General features: G+C 37.7%; 1 protein-coding gene across 18 annotated transcripts in view; it reads right to left on the reverse strand.

Moving 5' to 3' along the window:
* LMO7 (LIM domain 7) overlaps positions 1-25,755 on the reverse strand; it is a 197,436-nt gene that overhangs the window by 59,802 nt on the left and 111,879 nt on the right. Inside the window, exon 1 of one of the 18 annotated variants that reach the window (XM_041730934.1) lies at positions 14,919-14,994. The exons of the other annotated variants lie outside the window; for them this stretch is intronic. The gene's annotated coding sequence lies outside the window, so the exon portion shown is untranslated. Of the gene's footprint in view, positions 1-14,918; positions 14,995-25,755 lie in introns of those variants that run through there. 18 annotated transcript variants of the gene reach the window in all.

A 25,755-nucleotide genomic window follows, 5' to 3' on the forward strand; every position in this document is an offset into this window, starting at 1 on the left:
TGGACATTCAAAAACCTTGGATGGCATATTAGCCATCAGAATTTTCCATATTCATTGATTTCATGAAATAGAATGGGTCCATTTTCTATAAAAAGTAAGGTTGTCCTTTTCTCATATTTTTCATTACAGTCTGATTTTTATAAACACACTATTTGCATTTTTTGTATTTTTATTTTAAACAATATTTAAACCCATTCAAAAGGTGGGGGTGGGGAGGAATGTCAGTGTGCCTCATGGCACAAAAATGGGAAAAAAACAAAACCTTAAAGAGCAGGGGAGAGGCAAGGGGAACAGTTTTGCACTGAGTTTTCTTTTCCATTGTCCATGGGTTTTTCACCTAAGTTTCTCAGAGTAAAATGCTCAGAGATCATGGTCCTGCAGATGCTGAGAATTACAGTTTAAGAAACGGCCATGAATCTCTCTCCCTGAAGAAATTTCACTCTGTCACAAGAATCCTAAGTTTTCTTCTACATCTGTAAAAGGGCATGATATTTATGGGAGAAATTAAAAGGAAGCAGATGTCACCACAATGTTGAAGAAGTATCTAGGTTGAAAAGTAGATTTGTTGTTACTTGACAAAGGGGACCCCCTAAAACTAATGTGCTTCCTGTCATTAGACACGCTGAGCAGGATCATTACTAATTCAAAGTCTGGAGAAGACAAAACTAGGTGACTTCTAGCCTAAAAGTCTGTAAGTGGTATATTTTCAAGATAAAATGTATAAACATATATGTCATACGTACACAGGAGATATGTAAAATACTTATCTAACATATAAGACCCATATACAGAAAGGAAAAAGAGGAAAGAATGAGCTCACAAACATTGAACTTAGCTTTCAAAGAATCAGTGAGACAGCTCCAGCCATTCTTTTCCATAAAACAATCATGAAGTGAAATGCACCATAGAACAACATGCACTCTACCTTCTCCAAAAGAGGACAAAAGTAAAATTCACAAGTTCTCATACTACTATGGAATGTAAGCTGGTATAACTACTTTAACTTTTAATTTATTTGGTAATGTTATAAAAGCTGAGTATATGTATTCTAGGACCCAGGAATTCCAATCCCAGGTATATACCCAACAGAAATGTTTACATATACTCACCAAAAGTCATATATGAGAAAGTTTACAAAAGCATCTTTCATAATAGAAACAACTGGAAGCTGCACATGCATCTTTAGCAATAGAACCCATAAATTATCAATGAAATATTATATGGCCATAAAAATGAACAATCTACAACTGCACAGAACCATGTGATTCAGTCTAGCAATAAGAAGCAAAAGCAAACCCAGACACAAACAGTACAGATTGTAATTTTCATTCATAGGAAGTACAAAACAAAGATATTATGTTAAAGAGAGTAGTTACCCTTGTGGGGCCCTTCCCTTCATAACAATAGCAAAAGGAGGGGTCACAGATATTTTCCTCTCTTTTGATCTGGAAGATGGCTACCCAAGTGTGTTCTGTCTCTGAAGTCTCTGAATTATACACTTATAATGTATATTCTATATATGCATATTATATTTCAAAAAAGTAAATTAAAAGAATCAACTATACAACCTAAGTGTTTATCTCTTCATAGCTTACCTCCTACGTAAAAAAAAATCATCTTGTAAAAATCAACATTTAACTTTGGAAGTAATTAATGGAAGAGGATCACTTAAACCTGACCATACTCCAATAAAAAAAAAATACATACATATATATATACACACATATATATAGTAAAATAAAATAATAGCACATAGGGTTATAAAATAGACAGCTTCTTTTAGAAGAATAACCAACATACACACCTCAGAAATTAAATTATTCAAAGCACAAGAGAAGTATTAATACTCAACACAAAGGACAGACCATGCTGAAAATTGCCATTGCATTGAAAGTGGGATGCTTTTAGTAGAATATCATAAGCACACTGAGGGCAAAAAGAACAACAGAGCACTCTTGAATCCCTGACCTCCTTTCCACATCCCTCCATAAAGACTTCTCTTCCAACACACTCCTTTGCCATTTACTTTTTATTCTGAGGAAGCAATCACTATAAATACAAAGTATGGTCTATTCTGTAATAAACACAATATGCAGTAACCTTGGCACTCTAATCTTTCACGCACTTTATATTCCCTTCTAAGTAAGAGCATTTATAATGTGCTCTTGCACACAATGATACATAGGCCAGCCAAATTAGTATCCTATCACTGAAATGTAATGCCAGGAATTCAAGTAGTCAATGATTTGCTGGAGTCAATAAAGGCCACTCTCTGACACACAACAAACAAACACATCCCACTGGATGGAAGTCAGTGACCACATGGCTTCTTTGCCTTCTGTGGCCAATGGGCACAACCCCAAAACCTTTTAAATAGAACAGGCTTGAGGGGGGGAATCTCATGGTAAGGGTGACTTCCCATGAGTCAACGAAGTTACTGCCCAACACAAAAGAACCAAAAATAAGCCAGCACAATCTACAAAATTGGCTAACTTCTCCATAAACATTTCAAGACTTAATACTGGTGCAATGCCATGTTTAAAAGCATAGGCTTCAGGTCAGTTCTGGATCCTACTATGTTCACCTAAGCAATTTGACTATCGAAAACTTCCATTTCCTTCTGATGAAACTGGGGATAATGCTCCCCAGAGTTCAGTAGATTAGGAGGAAATATACACAGGTACTTAGCAGAATCCCTAGCTTCATGGTAAGTGCTCATCAAGAAGCAGTTATCACTAGACTATAAGCTATGTGAGGGTAGAGCCCACTTATTCACCAAGCTGCACACAAATGCTTCCTAGTGAAGTCATGCTGACCCAAATATTTAAAATTACAACCAGGGCAGCCCCAGTGGCGCAGCGATTTAGCGCCGCCTGCAGCCCAGGGCATGATTTGGAGACCCTGGATGGAGTCCCACATCAGGCTCTCTGCATGGAGCCTTTTTCTCCCTCTGCCTGTGTCTCTGCCTCTCTCTCTCTCTCTCTCTCTCTCTCTCTGCATCTCTATGAATAAATAAAATCTTTAAAAAAAATTAAAAAAATAAAATTACAACCAGCTTATCTGACACTCCTCATCTCTGCTTTGTTTTTTTGTACTTATAACCATCTATTGCATGCATTCATTATCCCTCTCCTCCACCAGAATCCAAAAGGATTTTGGGGGTTTTGTTTACTGCCATATCTCACCTGTCTAAAGACACGTCTAACACCTGGCAACCACATAATATTTTATTAACAACACCTAGCATAATGCATGGTACACAGATGCTCTCAAATATTGACTGAACATATTTATTTTGCTTACAGAAATGTAAGTTAGCAAAAGAAAGCCTAAAATCTCTGGAGATTTCTAATAAATATTCACGATGTCAAAGAACAGTTAAATTGCATTATCTTGCTTAAAGCATATCCAACTGATTCAAATTGTACTGATACCCATGATGGGGCTTCTTTCTTAAAATACTATCTTTAAAATTGCAGGAAAAGGGAATTCTTTACGACTGTGCATTGTTAAGGCCAAAAAGGGGGCAGAGATTCAAAAACAAAAACCAACTTCAGAGTGCTAAGTACAAAGAGGAAATGCTAATCTCTGCAATGAAAAGCTTCCCAGCAGAGCTCTGAAAGATAAAATCCAAATCTAAACCTTCCTTGAAACCAAAATTTACCATAAAAAGGTATAGAGATGAAACATTAATAGTTTTTAAAAATGACTACATGGAATATGTTGCCAGCTTTCTCTGTGTCTCATATATTAATTTTTTAATATTGCATTTAACATTCAGAAAATCACAAGTATAACATAGATATAATCTTCCACTGTTAATGAAATAGCCCCGGTAATTTCTTCACTACCTGACAAAGGGCCAGAAAACATATACCCATCACAGACCTCTGAACTTTCTGCCAGAGGTCAGGAAGAAAAGAGGCACATACTTTCAAATGAGCCCATCAGTGAACTCATCCACCTGTAATTACCTTATCCTAATAGCTTCTACGTATACTTTGAACCAGGAAGCTCTAGGTCTGTTTCCTCCTTTCTTTACTGAAGCTATTTTAAAATACTAGTACAAATCATCAATCAAGAGGACCATCTTTAAGCAAAGGGAAATAAAATCCATGTAGATATTCTAGCTCTCTTCCAGAGATCCCCATGCCATGAAGAGCCAGCTTGGCTAAGGAGACAGGCTCTGGATTCCCATCTCTGTGTATGAACTGTGGCTCTACTTTTACTGGCCATGAAAAATTGGTCATGTGTTGAACTCTCATAGTCTCACCTAGGAAAAACATATCAGTCTTGCTGGGCTTAAGTGAGAAATTTAAGAAGTGTTTTATCAAAGCAGATCATGTAAAGAAGACATTTCAAAACTATCCTTCAATTGTCCATCTCAACCAAACAGTGTGGGAGAAGCATTTCTGTGAAGCATAATCCAAGACACTCTCCTGTTATGCTTTCTTTGCCCTCTTGCCGTGGAAAACTGAACAAGAAATTATTTCTATAATAAGGTCAAACAGAGGGTAAGGCAAACTGATGTGGTATTACTATCACTGGCCAAATATCCATACTGGTACCAAGCCAACCTTCTTCATCCTTCCTTTTCCTAACAGAAACTGCTTTGGCTAAACCTCAAATTTTCCAAAAGCTCAAAATCACAGAAAAATAAGAAAACAAAAAGTGCCTACATAGCCAAAATCTATCTCCCTAATATCTGATAGCATAGTTGGAGAACAAAAGATGATTTTATAGTTTTATTATAGCTTGGGGGCAGTCAGTTGTGTTCTAGGGCTTCATCAAAAGCATTTCCAAATACCCTCAGTTTATCCAAAGAGCTAACCCTGGGCGCACATCCATGTGCCCACTGCAGCCTTTCCCATCACCTCTTCCAGTAGGCTGAGGAGAACTGGAGTATGTCTGACTCATGCTGTACCTCTGGAGTCAGCTACGGGTCTGCACTCAATGTGTTTATGTAAGAGTTACTTAAAGCCACGCACAGGGATCCCTGGATGGCGCAGCGGTTTGGCGCCTGCCTTTGGCCCGGGGCGCGATCCTGGAGACCCGGGATCGAATCCCATGTCGGGCTCCCGGTGCATGGAGCCTGCTTCTCCCTCTGCCTATGTCTCTGCTTCTCTCTCTCTCACTGTGTGCCTATCATAAATAAATAAAATTAAAAAAAAAATTTTAAAGACACGCACAAGCCAATCCAGCAGATGAAGGACCAAGAGACAGAGGTGATTTTTCCACCAAATCAGATAAAATTTCATAGTTGTAAACACCTACCCACTTCTCTTTTTATGTTCCTGTCCCGTATCTCGATAGCTTTTTCCTGAAGGTACCAACTTACTCATTTGCAACAGTGAAAGGTCCAATCTCATCATGCTCTGTCACAATATCAGAATCCCCAAAGAACTGAACACTTCATGCTCCAAAAACATCTTTCCTCCTCAAATCCTAGCCCCCATCCTCTCCAAGCCTTCACCAGTTGGTAAAGGTGAAATACAGTTATCCTACTGAACCATCAAGGAAACGTGATTTAAAATTCATCCTGGGGGATCCCTGGGTGGCTCAGCGGTTCAGCGCCTGCCTTTGGCCCAGGGCGTGATCCTGGAGTCCTGGGATCGAGTCCCGCATCAGGCTCCGGGCATGGAGTCTGCTTCTCCCTCTGCCTGTGTCTCTATCACGAATAAATAAATAAAATCTTTAAAAAAAAAATTCATCTTGGAATGGCTTACACGGTGGCATTATTTTTGCCTCAGGTACCATGAGGGAACACTTCCCACATCCTAATAAGAAAGATAAGATGTGTGGTTCCACCTGCCACTCCCTCGCTTCTCTGGCTAACAAGGAATCTGAAATTCTTTTTTTTTTTTTTAATTTTTATTTATTTATGATAGTCACACAGAGAGAGAGAGAGAGAGAGGCAGAGATACAGGCAGAGGGAGAAGCAGGCTCCATGCACCGGGAGCCTGACGTGGGATTCGATCCTGGGTCTCCAGGATCGCGCCCTGGGCCAAAGGCAGGCGCCAAACCGCTGCGCCACCCAGGGATCCCGGAATCTGAAATTCTATAAAGGGCTCAAGTATAGCTTCCTACCGTACCTATCTCTTCCCTGCCATACATATTCGTCCTTCTTTTGGCCTCTAATCCTACAGCCCTATAGTCCTCCTTTCCTGCCCAGAATAAAGCTTCTACCTTTGTTCCTCAGAACAACTGCAACTCACTGGGAGATTCTGTCCCCAGGCAGCCTTCCCAGAGGCGACTTACCAGAATGAGTAAGACGGGGATGCCTGCTAGGGACTCAGCCCTTCTAGAATTAGTTTGGCCCTGCCCTGAATGGCACCAGCTGACCTGGATGTTGCCTCTTCGGAAACCGGGCTGATGTTACAGAAACTGGACTCACAAGATACTTGGTCCCTCTCCAAGCCACTAAGTAATCTCTGCCCTCCAGTTGTTGCTTATGAAGTCTGGCCACCTGTTCACAACTTTAAAAATATTTCAAGAAATGAGGCTCTGAGTCATGATTTCATAAGCAATCACAAGCAGAAGTGTGTGGACAGCATCTGCTTTCAATCTGTCAGACATGTACGAGGAAAGGGGGAGTCACATGTGTGGCAGTGGGAGACAGCGGAGACAATGCAGAAAAGCTGTCCTTCTCATGACACCAGTGGCATCATTCTTACATATGAAATGAGATGGCTGCCTCCACATAAACTAAAGGGTCCTGAGTGAAATTTTCAAAAACATAAACAAGCTAATAACTCCTAATACTACTGAGGAAATGGCTTGTTTTTATTCCAAAAAAAAAAGAAAAATATTCTATTTTTCTATTAATGGAAGCTCATCCACTGCATTATTTAATAGAGAGCAAATACCACCACCTTTCCTAATGACTACATCAAGCAGGAGGAAGAGACCTGTGAACAACAAGATCAAGATGAATTCTTAGAATACTGCACTTATCTTTCCTTCTAAGCTGCATTTAAAAAAAACTGAAATTCTTCCTTTCCTCCCACCTCCATCCCTAAAAATGAAACTGCATTCCATTGGACAATCTTCCAGTAATGCTAGACACATGTGACTCATAGATTTTCATCTCCCATGAAACTTGCAGAATGCAGTTCTACCTGAATGTGGAAACTGTAAAAATGTCAGTTGGGAAAATAGCATGAAATCTGGAGGTAATTAGTGAGCACAAATAGATAAACTCAATGATTTCTGAACTTACCTATGTGAGAAAAAACTCCTGGAAACTCAACAGTTTTTGCCCTGGCAACATAAAATGCTTTTTCCAAACATGACAATCAAGTGAGTAGTGCTTGTTAAAAATAATTTATTAAATTTTACACCCTCCCACACCTACTAAGAATAGCTAAGTTTCACTCCAAAAGAAAGGAAGAAAACTGCATGCATCTGAAGACACTAACGCTGCCTAAAAAAATGACACTGAAGCTGAAAGGTCGGTTTTCTTTCTAACCCTCAGAACCACATATTCTTTGTAATTCTCTTCTACTTTATGCAGTGTTTGCTGTCACATACAACTGATTTTACACTGGAGACTTACACACATATATTCTCCATTAGACGGCAAACCAGAAGTGGTCAATTTTCAATGCAGGATGGAGTACCCACTATGTAGGCAGTGTACTAAATGGAATTACACATTCAACTATATCAAATATATTGGGGAGAGGCTAAAGAAGATGTCAATTAGGGACTTACCCATATTTCCTTCTATAGGTAACAATGCCAGGTAGCAGCAGGAATGAAAATAGTGGGTTTTGGTTTCAGACATGTTAAGTTTGAGACACTTTACAAAGTAGAAATGGGGATTAATTGGTAATTAGACACACAAGATGTTCAAGCTAGGAATCTAGGTTGGATATATAATTTGCAAAACTGTCTGCATAGAGATGAAATGTAAGGTCACAAGGCTAAAATAGTATCACCTAGAAAATAAGGGTAGAGAAGTCTAGGGACTGAGCTCTGGAAAAACCAACACGTAAGGGTTAATAAGTAGAGGAGAAACCAGCAAAGTTGACAGAGGACCATCTCCTGTGACAGGAAGAGTGGCATGCCAGGGGTAAGGGAAGAAGGAAGAGAAGCCAAAAGGGTCAAAAAATGCTGTTGAGAGAAGAGCTGAGGAACTACTATTGGATCATTTTTAAACTGTGTAATATCCTACATGCATATACACAATGACTAAATTGCTAGTTGCTTCTCCTCAAAGGAGGGAAAATAATGAATTGTCAACAAAAATCTTGTCAAAACCATTCTTGTGGGGATCCCTGGGTGGCTCAGTGGTTTGGTGCCTGCCTTCAGCCCAGGGTGTGATCCTGGAGTCCCGGGATTGAGTCCCATGTCGGGCTCCCTGCATGAAGTCTGCTTCTCCCTCTGCTTGTATCTGTCTGTCTGTCTGTCTCTCTCTTTCTTTCTCTGTATCTCATGAATAAATAAATAAAATCTTTTAAAAAAGCATTCTTGTCTTAAAAATACAATTTAGGAGAATACTGAACTACCTATCTCAGGTATCCTTCTAAATGCTCAAACCCATGCTCAATGGCAATATGAAAATCAACTATAAGCATAAATCTTTTAGTACCATGATACTGGAATGTGCTAGGTGAGGTACTTTCAGAGTCAGTGTCTCTCAAACTGTGTATCATGAAACATGAGAAGATAGCAAAACTTTAATAGGATTTAAGGTAGAAAATTTTTCCCAGGTGTTCTACCTTTTCTTCTCAAATATACACAACAACAAATTAAAGTTCTAAGAAGTCCTGCAACAAGAGATCCATTTTACTTAAATTTCAAAATTTTTTTCCATGTTTTTTGGCCCAACTGTTTTTAAGATCTTAAAATTTATTCATGAGAGACAGAAAGGCAGAGACATAGGCAGGGGGAGAAGCAGGCTCCCTGTGGGGAGTCCAATCCGGGACTCAATCCCAGGACCCTGGGATCACACTCTGAGCCAAAGGCAAACACTCAACTACTGAGCCACCCAGGCGCCCCAGGGACACTGTTATTATAAAGTATTTTGCAATTGTGCTTTGTTTTAAGCTTACTTTATGCTTCATTATATAATGTATATTAAAATAATTATCTTTATTAAGCACTTCATATTAATCATGACATTGACTATTATACATTATCTCCTTTAATCCCCACAACCATCAAATGATTACTGGGACTCCAAAAGCTTAAAACTTTCCCAGAGTCATAAAACTATTAAGACTTGAAGTGATCCATACTTTCCATTGACTATAATCCATAGACTAAGACCGTGTTAGGTATTAGTACACACTTCCCATCATCATATATTTTTTAAATAATTTACCTTTTTTAATTCTGAAAAAGCAATTGCCTCTATGTTATCCTGAAATAGGTCTCTCAATATTCGCTCAAAGTGTTGACTCAAAACCTATCTATGGCAATTACAATATCCTGTGTAAATCTGTCTCCCAGAGACAATGTCAGAATTTCCCCATTACTATCTTACTGGCAAAAGTTTAGCTCATTATGAGATTCCACATAGGAAAAACTAACCAGAACTAACCAAAGCACTTTCTAGAAGACTTATAAGTAAATGAAATACATCATGATAATTCTCAGAGTGAAAGAACAACTGCAAGGTAGAGATTTCCTGTACTTCACCCCTGCTAAGCCAGTTTCTGTAAGACATGTACTTATCAACTATAAATAAGTAAGATTATAAGTTAAACACAAATAAGATGAAATGGGAAAATCTTTTGGTTTCCTGAAGGCACATGTTCTTATATTAAAATAAAGCTGTATCTACCTTTAGGTTCATGAAAATTAAGATATATATATATATACATACACACACATACATATTTATTTACTTGAGAGAGAGAGCGTGCACATAAGTGAGGGGAGAGGGGAGGGAGTAAGAGAGGCAGACACGCCAGTGAGCATGGAGCCTGACTCAGTGGACTCAATCTCAAGGTCCTAAGATCATGACCTGAGCCAAAATCAAGAGTTGGGACTTAAATTGCCTAAGTCACCCAGGCGCCCCAATTGAGATATATTTAAAGTGCCTAGCATGTAAAAACTTCTTTCCTTTCTGATACACATGAACATTCTTTGCGGCAAAGCATAAGAGTATATAAACTGTTATCAGTAAGCTATCATCCTGCTGATTCCTCAGCTGTAATTTATGCAAAATGTGCTATGTGTGCGGACAGTACAATTCCATAGTCAAAGTAATACACACTAAACTATTTGTTTATCCTACACAGTCACAAGTCTCCATATTGCTTAGAAGTAAATTATTCTCTCTTGCCTCTTATACTTGTTTCAAAATTTTAATTTCCACTATGGGAAAAATTAGGACCCCTTCCAACCTCAAAAAAAAAAAATCCCTAGCCTAATTTTATCATTTTAGTCCTAAATTTTGCCTGTTCTGAATACACTTCTCTTTATCTAATGTTTGTAGGGGCAATTCCAAGATAGAAAAAAACCTTAATTTTTCACAATTTTATCTAATCCAAAGGTTCATGGAGGCAATATAAGTTTAGAGCAGGAAGGGTTTCTCAACCTTGGCAGCATTAACATTTTGAACTGGATAGTTCCTCATTGTGGGAGAATTATACTGTGCATTGTAGGGTATTAAACAGCATTCCTAGCCTTATCCACTGGATACCAGCAGCACTCCACTCATACTTGCCATGACAATCAAAAATGTCTCCAGACATTATCCAATGTCCCCTGGGGGGCAAAATCGCCCATGGTTGAGTGACAACCACTGTTTTAGAGGATCTAAGAATTTAACTCCTCTTAAATAAAGCACACTCAATGTTCCTATGGGCTGAAAATTAGTGGAAAGGGTCATTTAATGACTGCAATCTAGAAAAAGATATCAAAAGTGTAAGCAAAGCAAACAGCCATGCAATGACTACACACCTGAGAAGTTAATGAAAAACATCCTGGTATATCCAAGGGCAAAATCTAACTCAGGGCCTGCATGATAGCTGACACTCAGGAAATATATACTGAATGCTCAAAGAATTGCAGCTCAGTATAAATAAGCTAGGAGCCCAGGGTTCTCATTATCCCAGAAAAATGCATTCAAGCTTGCTTATCCTTCAAATTTAAAGTAGTAAAAAATCATCATCTTATTTTCTCTATCATGGTCATATTAAAATATGTCCATATTAACATCTGACCAGTTTAGATGGCCCTCCAATTAAACCTTATTTAAGCCATTACATAACAATATACAAGGTCCCATTTTTCATGCAATCCAGAATGGTTAGGTACATTCCTTAAAATACATCTGTATATAAAATATATTATATACTGATATTTCATAGTGTACTATTGTAAATTTTCCTAGTTCAAACACGAATATTCCATCTCCAATTCTTTATTTTTTGTTCACAATATTGATAATTTGAGTACTATCCTAGACAGAATAACAAACATCCCCTTCCCCCAAAATGTTCACACTGTAATCCCAGGAATCTGCAAATGTCACCTTACATGACAAAAAGGATTTTGCAGGTGATTAAGTTGATGATTTTGAGACAAGGCATTATCCAGGATTATCAAGTTGGGCCCTAAAAGTAATCACAAGTGTCCTGATAAGAGAGCAGAAGAGAAAGGCTTAACTGCTATTGGAGAAGGAGATGTGACCATGGAGACAGAGAAAAGAATAATGCAGCCAACAGCCAAGGAATACCTGCTGCCTCTAGAAGGCAAACAACAGATTCTCCCTGTAGAGCCTCAAGAAGGAACCAGACCTGCTGACACCTTGATTTCAGCCCTTGAAGACTCATTTTAGACATTTGACCTCCAGAACCATAAGAGAATATATTTATGTTGCTTAAGTCACTGAGCAGTGGCCACAGGAAACTAATACAAGTCCTACATCAGCATTGTTATATGCATTTCATATGAGTTCTTCCTTCAATATAGCTCTATTTGGTCTCCTATTTTCCAGATAGGAGACCAAATCTTAATGAGATTAAATGGCTTTCTATAAGTTTTCCTATATAGCTATAATTCAAACCCAAATCCATCTCGCCTGAAAGCCAAATCAAAGCAATAGAAGTTATCATCTAGCTAAAAAAAAAAAAAAAATTTAATGGCACCTACTCCTTATTCTCCCTTTTAACCATCCACAGTAACCACTATCAATAATACTATCTGCATATAATTTGTGTCAACAAAACTATTCAAAACTGAACTGTCACTAAATTCATATGGAAATCCACAAAGACATCTGTCCTACAGTAAAATTACAAACATGTAAGAAGTACAGGTGACATAAGAAAAAGGAATGAGATAATGGAGAATTACTCTTCCTTCGTGAATATATCTTCCAAACCTCTCAAGACTAGTAAAACCAACACCAATCTACTTCATAAGTAGAATAAATGAAGTCTAAGAAATTTGTCCAAAAAATTGTTTTTAATTTAATATTTTATGGTTTATCTTTCTTGTGATTTGTATAAAGCTACCTGTCTTTTATTAGAAAGCCAACATCATGCATTATTTAAAACTTTTCCATTTACATATACCACCTGTGACAGATTTTCCATTTTCTATTTAGCCTTCCACATAACACTTGAAAGTTCATAATATTATCAAAGTATCACCAATCATCCTATAAAAACCACTGAGAAAGAATGGACATGCTTCAAAGGAATAACATAATTGGCTTTCAAACTCAGATTAATATAACCCTGCCTTTCAATTAACTTTCAAGGTCAATATACATTCAATCCAATATCCTTCAGACTAGTTGGCATTTACTGCAATCAACTTCAATTTTCCCACTTTTTTTGCAAATATCTTTTTGAAATTTCTAAGACTAAAGCACCTAATGAGCTCTTTCTTCTTCCCCTTCTCCACCTTCACCATATTTAGTCCAACTGTCCTTTACATCCCCACTAGCATTAGCTCAGAATGTAAAATTTAAAAAGTTCTTTTCCAGGCCAGCCCAGGTGGTTCAGGGTTTAGCACTGCCTTCAGCCCAGGGCGTGATCCTGGAGACCCAGGATTGAGTCCCACATAAGGCTCCCTTCATGGAGTCTGCTTATCCCTCTGTGTGTGTCTCTGCCTCTGTGTGTCTCTCATGAATAAATAAACAAAATATTTTTTAAAAAAAGTTCTTTTCCAGTGCAAGTATCATCTAATCCCCAATTCTGTTTATTTTTCCATATTTTCCAAGCCTGTGAAGGGCTATGTTTCAGAGCCAGAAAGCTAAACCCTAATTAACCCAAACAACTTCCTCCCCTTCAAACTCACTTCCCTACCAACCAAATCCTAGCAATTTTAGCTCCTTAATATTGCTCATATTCATTTCTTCCTTCTCAGGCCTTTTTCTGTCTTCACCCTTTCCCTACACCTTCCTCTCCTCCTTTATGGAACTTCAAGAACTTTCCTAAAATGGAATGTTCTCTAGGTGTCCCTTCCTTAACATTCTTATTTTATTTTTTATGGCTTATTTCTCTTGAGTAAAATCCCAATGTGGCATTTGCATTTATGCTCTGGCCACTTATTCTTACTTCATTTCTTGACTTGCCCCAGCACAAACCCAACATTCTTCCCACAAAACATCCTTAGAATTCTCTCAACATTCCTGATTTCTCCCAGCTCTACATGGGAGACAAGAAAAAGTTTTCTCTTTCCAGAAGTCTCCTGATTATATTCCCCTTCTTTTGAGCTACTCATTCTCTCAGATTAAGCTCACATTTCACCTGCCTCTGAAGACTTCCTGTATTCTCCAGAGGCCTCTCCCATGTGAGCCCATATCTACCCAAAGCAGACTGCATTCCATTATACTGTGATGTACCACAGATGACCACCCACCCCCCTCAGTGTCTTCTACTAGACTGTGAATGCCATGAATTCAGAGATAGAATGCTGTTTAGCTCTGATTCAGTATTCAAAACATACACCAAAACAAACACTTCAGCTTCTCTCTAGAAATCTATCCAAGTACTAAGAATCATTTTAAGGGGACATTTTGACTATTCATTTACTCCCTCTCATCCCCATTAAACTAGAGGGCTGCCTGGGCTTTAATCTTGAACTTAATTTTAGTTACATGCCCCATTTCCATCTTTCAGCCATTTCCTGTTGAATTCCATCTTATACTCTGACTTCAGTCAAGAAACTCTAACACAGGGGATCCCCGGGTGGCTCAGTGGTTTAGCGCCTGCCTTTTGGCCCAGGGCACGATCCTGGAGTCCGGGGATCGAGTCCCACATCAGGCTCCTGGGCAAGGAGCCTGCTTCTCCCTCTGCCTGTGGCTCTGCCTGCCTCTCTCTCTCTCTCTCTCTCATATGAATAAATGAATAAGATATTAAAAAAAAAAACTCTAACACAACAGGACCTGTTAATTCTCACTAAAGAGCCAAATATGCCATTCCTTCAGCCTAAAATGTTGAGAATACACCACATATTTAATTCTTAAATGTCAATTTCCAGTAAAGTCCCACAGGACAGTGCCATTACCTGAAAACACCATCACTCTAGAGACCCAATAGCTCAGATAGGTATGAACTATTGAGCTATATGAGTATGAAGCCCTACCATTATTCATCCACTAGCATGCATTACTAATGTCAATGTAACTTGTGTACTTGTATCATCACCTCCAAAGGAACTCTGAAGACTAATCTTTTTTTGTTAAAAATATTATTCATATAATACGGGCTTTGTTAAGTATATAAACTTAAGTAAAAATATTCTTTTTTTTAAGATTTTATTTATTTATTCATAGACACAGAGAGAGGCAGAAACACAGACAGAGAGAGAAGCAGGCTCCATGCAGGGAGCCCGACGTGGGACTCAATCCTGGGTCTCCAGGACCACACCCCGGGCTGCAGGCAGCGCCAAACCGCTGCGCCACCGGGGCTGCCCAGTAAAAATATTCTTAAGATAACTATTTCACATACCTTCTCTTTGGAGTAGTTCCCTTTGGTTTAGTCCCTACAATAGAAGTTCTCAAACTGTGGTCTCCAGACCAGCAGCATCCAGAGTACCTTAGAACTTACTGCAAATAAAAAAAAAAAAAAAATCTCAAGTCCTACTCCATAACTACGGAATCAGCAACCGGGGATGGGACCCAGTAATGTGGCTTACTAGCCCTCCAAGTGATCCTGATGCATGCTAAGGGTTGAGAGCCACTGCTCTAAAAAATATACAAAACTTAAAATGACATCTTAACTGAAACTACAGCTTCAACTAGTTTAGCTACTTCTCTGAAAAAGGAAGTTAAAATGAAACATAATTCCTCTCAACTCACCCAACTAGAATTTAAAACAAAAAGCACAGAGAAACTCAAAATTAAGTGAAAAGCCTGGAACTCCTGCCAACAATTTTCAAGAATGCACTGAATAAAGCTCACATGCTTCACTGTGCTTAGGCATGCTTAAGAGGGCACCATAAAAACGCACTTGATTTGTTGCTGTCACTGCACACTAAGCTGGCTCTCAGGAGGTCTTGGTCCAGGGATCTAAAGGACAGGGAAAGTCATTGAGTTTATTACTTAACACTCCATAAGCACCAACACTCCAAGGGATCCAGAAAAGAACACCTAAACATAAAAAACATGTATTGGGTCCACAGAACAGAATGTTACAAGAAGCAAGAAGCACAGAAGTGATTTTCTGAAAAGTCAACCACTTCTGGCTTTAAAGGAATACTAGTCAGGAGACTCTCACGGGTTATTTTTTGTTGCATTCATCTTATAATTTCCTCATATCAAGCATTGCTATTTTACATCTACAAAGAAGCGGCATTAGTAAGAAACTACCCTAGACATATTTTCCTACTGCCTAATCTCTGATTTGTTTACCCCAGTTAAGGCAATCTGAACTAAATAACACTGGAATAACTAATCTGAATGTGGTTAGAGATTAAATGAGCATAAATCCAAGGCCACTTTATTAGAATATCCTACACAAAAAGTTACAATACCAAAGGAGTTTCTATAAAAATAGTCATGAGTAAATAGAGTTACAAAGGCATCAAATTTAAAACATGAAAACAGAAATTGCTGAAAAGAGGTGCAAAACATGGATTAAAAAAAATGTATGATGGCTGGTGGCTACACCAAAAAATGAAATTGCCATTAGTAGACTTCCTTCTTCACATGGTAAAATGTGAAATAACATGAACATATTCTGGTCTGCTGATTCATGCAGATAGTTTCCTTTGAAACTTAATTCTAGCTCTTATGTTATTCGGTTTACCAAATCTAAAATAGGGTAATAAATTAAAATGTAGATCAAGTGCCAATATGAATGCCAGTCATCAAAATAAATAAGGTTAGCATCATGTAAAATGAAATATTACCCTTGTCCAAGTCTTTTGCTGCTCTGGTGAAGCAGGGAGTGAGGCACAGAGGAAATAACCCCAAACCAGGAGGTGGTACTGAAGTCAGAACACCTATCTTATCCTACCACACTGGGTAGGATACACTGGGCTCCTTGCAAATGCCACTCGACTTCTTCTGAGCCACTTTCTCCTCTGTGAAAGAACTGCATCAAATAATATTAATCTTTAGTTCCTTCCAGCTCTGAAAGTCTGATTTTTACCTCTTACAAAGGAACATTCACTAAAAGTACAGTTTCTGAAATTAACAATTCTCACTGCAAATTAAAAAGGACGTAGAGACATACTGGTCTGGCTAGAGGGCCTTTTAGGTAAGTCCAAAAAAGACAATGGACACTTGTCAACTGAATGACATGACTAAGCATTCCGAACTAATATAAATAGATGTCCTCAGATATTACTTTGATTGTAATTGTGGGGTAATGTGCTCCAGATTTGAAGGCTGACAACTTTGAGTATCCATCTCCTTGAAAATTTTTAAGTCTAATGAAATTAAAAATGCCTTTAAAATCACAAAGTAACTGATAATTAGTAGGCTATCAAAGTCATTCCAGAAAAGCAATCTTCTGACAAAAAATAAGCTTTCAAGTGATGTAACCCCAAATTTCTTCTTAAAGTTTCAATAAACCATAAGAAAAACACCAACCTCAAACACCAGATTGTCAAATTATTTACTTATGAGTGGAGGAGGAGGAAGAGAATCATGACCAATATATTTGGGAGTGGGGGCTGAATACTTAAAAGTTCAAAAGTGTACCTAAGATAGGTCCTTCCTGATTCCATAATTTTCATCATTTTATGAATGAATTGATTTTCAAACAAGACTTTAGACCCTCAAAAAAAAAAAAAGACTTTAGACCCTCAGACAAGATAATTTACTACTAACTTCCTGGTAAAATAATACTCTGCCTATTTCTATACTTTAATACTACTGTCACTAAAATCAGGAGGACAAAGTATCTATTTATAAGCAAGTCTTTAAGGAAACAGTAAAAATACTCATTCCTAATAATATACTAGATTAAAACAAGAGTAAATTATTAGTGGGCTATTCAATAGTTTTAGGTACTTTACATTTAGGATACAGAAACACATTTTTGCTTTCATCTTTTTCTAAGAACACTATTGAATATTATCAGTTATAATGAAGTCAGTGTTTACAACTATTGTTATGGCAATCCAGATATTGGAGGGACATCGAGTGATCATAAGATCTATAGCCTTCAATTCCTTAAGATTTAGATTTAATAGGCTTAGAGTTCTTAGTTTATTCTAAATACCAATTTTTTAAAAATTTTGTATATAAGGGCAAGAGTATTGAAAGTTCCTTCCTCTCCTATTACAGTATGTTGCATAGATAGAGTCTTCAGGAATACCTCTGGGTCATATCATTCTCTCCAAGCAAAGGAAACCACACTAGTCCCTCTACTACACCCCTCCTCCCTCCACACATGCTGAGGTCTCTCTTCTGGAAGGGTTTCTCCTCCTACTTTCTCCTCTTACAAATGCCTTACTTTTTTTTCTCACTTAGTCTTCCAAGGATAAAATCAAATTGCTTAGTACACTTAAGAATTGCATCCTTTCAATCCTTTCTTAAGACTCAGCTACCCTATTAACCACAAAGCACTTTTGATCTGCATCTTTATTAAGAAACTATAGGGAATCAAAGACTGAGGATTCTAACTGAGGTGAACATACAAAATTAAGAATACTATGAGACTAAATAATACTCCACTGTAGATATTGTACCACATTTTCTTTCTCCCCTCATCCATCAATGGACATTGGGGTTGTTTCCATATTTTGGCTGTTGTGAATAATGCTGCAATGAACCTGGGAGTACAGTTAGCTCTTTGAGATCCTGATTTCAATCTTTTGGATATATATCCAGAAGTGGAAATCCTGGCCATCTTCAAATACAATATGGATGAAACTAGAGGATACTACACTAAGTGAAATAAGCTAGTCACTAAAGGACAAACACTGAATGATTCTATTTACATGAGGTATCCAAAATATTCACACTCACAGAAACAGATAGTGTAATGATAGTTACCACACACTGGAGGAGGGGGAAAAGACGTATTGCTGTTTAGCAGGCATATAGTTTGTTATACACGATAAATAAGTTCTGGTGATCTGGTCTGATCAGGTGATCATTCTGCCTATAGTTAACACTGTATAGTTAAATTTAGTCAAGAGGGGAGATCTCATGCTAAGTATTTGTAACCACAATATTACCATTAGGAAATTTATAAATTAAGCCATATCTAAGAGTCAAAACAGAAGAGCAACTCAGCTCTTCTCACATTTAAGTGTAAGATCCAACCCTAAGAATTCTTTTTGCCTGCCAGTGTGCATACTCTTATCTACTATATCATCATTCACCCAGTGTTTTTTTAATTCCACCTAGCTCTAGATATACTAGAGTTTAGTATTTACCATACAAGTAAAAATATGAAAGAAAGAATAAGGTTGTTGTGTACATTGTACAAACCATGGGAATCCAGAGAACAAAGAGCAGTCTAAGATTTCACCATAAAAAAGTATCAGTAGTAATTAATAATTGAATAGCTAACATAAAGTGACTATTATATGTCAGGCATCTAAGTTCATTACCTGTAATAACTCATTTAATCCTTAAAATGGTCCCTATGCAGCAAGTATTAGTGTTTTCCCTCATTTTACAGATAAAGAAATCAAAGGATAAAGAGGTCTGGAAATTGGCCAATGCCTGGGAATTGGCCAATGCCCACATGGGCAGTACTGGCTGAACTGGGACTAGTAACTGTCTGGCTTCTTCTCCTAGTGAGGGTGGGCTTCATGGATGTGACAAGATGGCCTGGACTCTAAGAATGGCTGTCTAGGAAAAGCAAAAGAGAGGAAGATGGCCTAAGTGACAAAGCTTATGTGGAAGGGAGATAAACGCAGGTAGATAACCAAAATGTGATCAGAAGGCAAAATGCCTTGAAAGTCTGTGGGTGTGCTTGGAATTCACATGGTAGACCAGCAGCCATGGTGGGTTCATGATTGAATGCACAGTTCAAGTATATACACATAATATGTGAGGAGAGCAATGGACAACAACAAATCTCTTGAAGAAAATCCATAAGCATAGTCCATATCATAAGCATCTAACCATCTGATCAGTGCTAGCCATCAGTCTGCCAAGTTGAGAGTACGGGTGCTGAGGAGGACAGGAGTCATACACACACATATGGACCCCAACCTTCAAAAATTAGTGTGCCTTTCTGATTTAAAAAAGAATTATTTGAGTACAACTGACACATGATATTACACTAGTTTCAGGTGTACTCCTTTCTGATTCTTAAAGCACACTAAAGCTTCAATTCAGTGAACTTTTCTTAAGAGATAATTATACCAAAACTATTTATGATACTGTTAAAATAAAACATTAATTTCAGTTTTATTAGTGCTCTGAAATCTACTGGATATAAATTTTTATCTCAACATATGCTTAGAATATTGTGTCCAAAAGGACCTTCCAGACAGGCCCTCTCTCTTCTTTTTGTTTTTTCATAATCCTATCACCATCTTACATTATCTTTGTTTTTCATCACCTGCTTTCTCTATCAGAACGTATGCCTAAGAATGGCAGGGTTTTGTCCTTTTCACTATGAAACTGAATCCCCAATACCTAGAACGGTGCTGGGCACATAGCAGGAGCTCAATACATGTTGAACTCATTCATTCATATGGTCATAATTTATACACTGATTGAATCAAATACCCTGGTGACACACATTTCTTAAAAGATTTTTGTATTTTTTGTTTTGCAACCTTGACAGACAGAAGTGGAAGTAGTTTTTGGTTACAAAATTGTGTCAGGCTAAATTGGATATCATTTTGTCAACTTTGTGGGTTTGTTTTCAGTGCTGTTGTTTGGGAGTAGAACTTTCAAGGAGGGGGAACAGGAAGATAAATACATTTTGTTGTATGAATTTAAGTGCAATGTACCTGAAATTGTATGTATTCTTTTTTGAATAGTTGTAGGTAAGAAACACGTTATTTGGATTTAGAAGGGGAGGGGAGGAAAGAAAAGCAAGCAACAATTTTTTGCTCATTCTGCATGAGAATCCATGGAGTAAATGAGTAGAGTTAGGTATGGCTGACAATGGGCCATACTGTGAATAACCACAAACAGTGGTGACATTCACAACTCACAGACCCCAAGGCCAGGACATACAGTGATATTAGATTCTCCAAACTGATGTGAATATCCAAATGGGGCAAGAGGCATGACACACTCACTGCCGGTTTTTCCAAAGCAAAGTAATTGCTGGGCTAAGAAATCACGCCTCACATTTCCAGAAGGCATTAGAGAAAACAATGCTGAATTTTAACAAAAAGAGGGAATTTTTATTTGAGTTTAAAAGAAAGAAAGAATGGTTAAAACTATAGTTATCCAGACCATATGGAGTAGAGGCAGAAAGTGAGGTAATAGGTCAATGGAACAGGGGAGGCAGAAACAGATGCACACTTACGCAGATGATTGAGGGGGCAGAGAAGGAAACGAAGAGGAGTCCTTAGCCAGTGAAACTTCCTCTCCACCCTCGCTTCCTCAGAGCTGGGCTTTTCCCTACAAATGCCTGGTCACTCTTCACAGAGGACTCTCAAATCGACATAGCCAGCCATAATTTCTGAACAATAGCCTGACAACGCCACTTCTGTGTGGATGCTCTACCGTGCATCCAATGCACTGTGCTCAAACCTCACTTCCACCTTGCCCCAGAGTCGGCTGCCCTTCCCATTTCTGCAAGCGGTTACACAAGCTAAAAAGTGGTTTCTTCTAGATCCTTCATGCTAATCAAGCCCCATCATGTCTTACTTGAAAAACCTTTTTAAGTGAACATTTCTCATTTACATTTCCACTACTTTCAGCAGTTGTCAACCATATCAAAACACCCAGGAACAGCAACAATTTCCTAACTCTCTCCAAACCTCCAGCCTTGTGCTCAGCCAGTCCATTTCATGTACTATTTCATTACCTGATCTTTCTCAATCTCTGCTCTTAACTTTGGAAGTTTCAGCTCAAAAGCTTTTGGAAATAATCCCACTACCTAGGAGATAACATTTAAACCCCCTAGCCAGGTTGCTCAAGGCACTACTCAAACTGCGCCCAGCCTATCATTGATCCTGCCTCCATGCGCCCAACCTATCATTGATCCTGCCTCCAATCTGCTGACCTGGAAATGCATTCCTTGTGCTTCCCACTCTCTACTTCCCAAAAAATGAGGGCCCCAGAAGTGGAGATCATGTGTAACTTTACTCATTGCTTTCCATACAAGGGCCCTGAAAAATGTTTGATTAGAACTTTGTACCAGTGTGCCATACTTCTTGCAGTACCCTACCACCTCTCACTCAAATCCTACTCATCTTTAAGATTACATTCAAGCCTTATCTCCCCCAGCACCTCAGGTAAACCTACACTTCAGTGTGTGACCACCAGCATTTGATGCTGACATCCTGGTTATTCAAAGTGTGGTCCCCATTGTTATGACCCAAGAGCTTGCCAGAGATCTGGACCTAATAAGTCAGAATCTCCATGTGAACTGGATCATAAGGTGTTTTATATACACATCAAAGTTTGAGAAGCACTTGTTTAAAGCACCGTACCTCTAAAAAATCTGGGTAATTTCTTACCCATAGGATCTAAAAATTCTTTAGTAACTCCAAAACTTCCTTCCTACCCAACCAACTTCCTAGAGGACATATATGACAAATACATATTAACACATTTTTTAAAAGGTCCTTTATTCAATCTTTATATATTTCTTTAAGGCATACTTTAGAGGCAGAATGTTATATTGGAAAGAACATTGGGTTAGGACATGTAATGAGGGTTTCCACTTGAATTAAGCATATGACCTTGAGTAAGCCACTGAACTTCTCAGTTTCCATATCTGTAAAAACAGGCAACCACCCTATCTTACAAAGCAGTTATAAGATTACACAAGGCATTAACTAAAACATTCAAATGTTATTTTCTTTCTACTCTCCTCCACCTCCTCTCTCATAAACAGTACTTTTCCTCTTTACATATTACCAGCCTTAAAAATCAAGTGTTTTCTATTATTGTATCCAACCCATCCCACCAGTTATTTAAAAGGAAAATTATCCTTGTATTCTTCTCTCATATCCATATCTTAGGTTATTATTAGTTTCATCTGTGTTTGGTAGTCTAAAATGTCACATTCATAAAATAAGAGTTTAATAAGTATTTCTTCCTACTAATGAAAGGCAATTACTCCTGTTGCTTTATTTTTAACAACTAGCAAGAAATAACTTCTACTGACTTGGTAGGAAAAGAAGTGATCACTCTATTCTAAGTCTTGGTGAAGGAATTTTTCAAGTGTTCCTGTGCTTAATCATTTCTTGGACTTTGCTTTTCTGAATCATTATCTGATCCCCTACTCATCTCTGCAATGAGAGAGGAGTTTCATCTTACTGGAATTAGACTGTGCTATTTATTGTTACACTTGATGCTCTGTGCTCACCACCTGTTTCTAACCCTCCAATGGCTAGCTACACTGATAGTAGAACTTTGGGTAATGTACTAAAGTAGTCTTTCTGTAATCCATTACACTAGGTAACAGGACTATAATTCATTTTTTTTGCTTACAATTTGAGTTTTCAGACAAGACATCAAATTATTTATTGTCATGAGGGCTTTTTATGAGATTTAATATACAATGACCTAAACTATAAGAAAAATATTCTATCACATATTTTTCCATTTTACATATTTTTAGTAAGCACTTATTCCCAGCTAAGAATGTTAGAATTAAGAAGAGTGAGAATTTAGTTTTGTTTTAATAAGCAAAATAGAGCATCAAAAACTGGTAAGAAACTATTCTAAATTATTTACTCATTCTATTTTAAAAGGTATTTTCCATACCAGTGCTATAAAGGTCAAAGTGTGGTAGCATGATCCTGAGCAATTTAGATTAGTAAGGTTTTACAATCCATAGCTCTAAAAGGAATGTTCCATTATCACGGCAAATACAACTAAACATTCACAAATGTCTGTGTGACAGTCATAAAACTTATAAAGCCCTTTGTGTGCACATATCAGTAAAATTCAAATACCTCACTGTTTTTCAACTAACCAGTGTTAAGACCATACATGTAACATATTTCTTCTTTTCTAAGGCACACATATGGCTCATTTAATACTTCTAAAATTAGGAGGTCTTATTATTGATCTTAAATATGATGGCATATTATAGTATTATATCTATTTGAAGTTACATGGCTCACAAACCAGGGGAAAAAAATCAAATCATAATACAAAGATACTTGCCATGGATCAAATGAGGTAATACCATATCATATACATGCAAATCCAGTTTGGGTATAGCTGGCCTAGTTAAAAAAATAACTCAAAATGATTTCAGTCAGTAGGACTAGAAATAATAGCATTTTTTTAAGGCTGTTGAAGTCTGTTTTGATAAAATAGTAGGAGAAATACAAGCTAAGTAGGCTAAGACACCCCCTGAATTTAAATTCTAGCTCTGCTATTTGCCCAAGGTTACATAGCTAAACAAGTTACTCTTCTGACTCATTTCACTATACCCACTGGAAGCAAAGCAGAAGCAAAATGGCAATACCTGGCTGGGCTGTTACTAGGTTAGAGATGATTAGTGTAATGGCAGTGCCTGAGAGCTTTTATCCAGTTTGTCTAAACCTAATTGAGTATTTGAGATACTTTGGATACTCTAGCACAATGATTTTCTTACCTACTTCATCCCTCCAAACCCAGGAGTCCCTAAGACTTGCCAACTGTAAATCATGTCAGGTGTTCCTTGAGACACAAAAGCAAACATTAAGACTTCAGAATACATTTCATCTTTTCTACTTTTGGTCTTAAGTTTGGGATGGAAAGGAGTAAGATTTATTTGTACACACCCAGGATTCAGGATTTGTACACGGTGAATATTAAATATCTAATGGATGTGGTTGACAAGCCACAAGATAAAAGGTCTACAAGTGAGAGGATGCAATACCCCCAGGCTAGGACTCACCCACCGCCCCCCCCCCCCCCCATCAGCCCAACAGGTCAGTGAGGCTTCTAGTTTCCCTAGAGCAGCCATCTCTGGCTCCAGCAGCCCAAGGCTTACGTCTGTGGATGTCACAGTCTTCAATAAAGAGATTTTTTTCCCCTGCCTTGTTCTTGCAAGTAGAATTAAATGGCAAATGAAAAGTATGAGAAAAAGACATACACTTCTATTTCTTAATAATCTGGGATCAGCATGCTCTGGACACCCATATGTAGTTGTCATACTGTTGCACTTTCTCCTCCAAGACAAAGACCAAGCCCCTTTGTAAATGAATTCAGCACCAAAAGAAACAAAGATCTGGAGACCCCCAGGATCTGATGCCTCATTCTTTGAAGCAATTTTCACATATATTTACACAATTTCTACATATATTCTTATTTAGTGTGTATATATGCTCTACTGCACATTTTATAGGTGAATACATACTATTATGCACAAAACAGAGCATGAGATAACTACCTAGTAGACATTTTTTCTTGATATTAAGCCAAGAGTCAAGTAACATGTCAGCCAAATTGTTTATCCAGATACATTGATTCTTTTGAAGATTATTTCCATATCTCAGTCAACTAAAAAGATACAGAACAGAAAATACAGATTTTCAAAAAAATCTATGAGCCAATGTTATTGTAATGTAATGAAATAGCAAAATGTAATAACAGTGATACTTGATATTTACTTAGAGATTTATCCCCCAAATTGCTCAAAGCCCACAGAGAAAAATCCTTGTTAAATTGATAGTGGTTAATGCAGTTAAATCCCAGCTGCTCCTTCTCTCAAGCCACCAAGATCCTCCCTCTACTTTTCCTCCTCAGCTTAAGAAAAACTGGTTTACCTGAAATATGTTCTAAGCATGTTTTTAATCTGTTTCTTGAGTGGAATTTTATTACACTATCATTTAAATGTAATGTGGGTTAGTTAAATTTATATGGCAAGTACACCTTGTTTCCTAAAAATGAAAGGCTTTTCAGGAATCCTTTTTGAAACATATTTTCTTAGGTTTATGTGGCATATCTGATCAGTGGTCTCTGAAGCAATGGTACTAAGCTCTTAAGAAAAAGTTAGAACACATCACCCTGCCTCAGAGTTTAGTTGGGCTGGTGACTCAGTAGGGATACTCAAAAAAGTATGTGTAAGTCACATCTAAGTCATCCCCACTGGGGATTGCTGCTCAAATTATACCTGGGCAATTACCCCTAAAACATTACTACTCCATTAACCTAAACTCAAAAATAACCATTACATGGTCAATATGTATCTTAATACCTAATCAATTTAACCTTTTTGATAATAAAGCTCTTTTTAAAAATTAAAA

This window comes from Vulpes lagopus, chromosome 16 (genome assembly GCF_018345385.1).
Source record: "Vulpes lagopus strain Blue_001 chromosome 16, ASM1834538v1, whole genome shotgun sequence".
NCBI classification, from domain to species: domain Eukaryota; kingdom Metazoa; phylum Chordata; class Mammalia; order Carnivora; family Canidae; genus Vulpes; species Vulpes lagopus.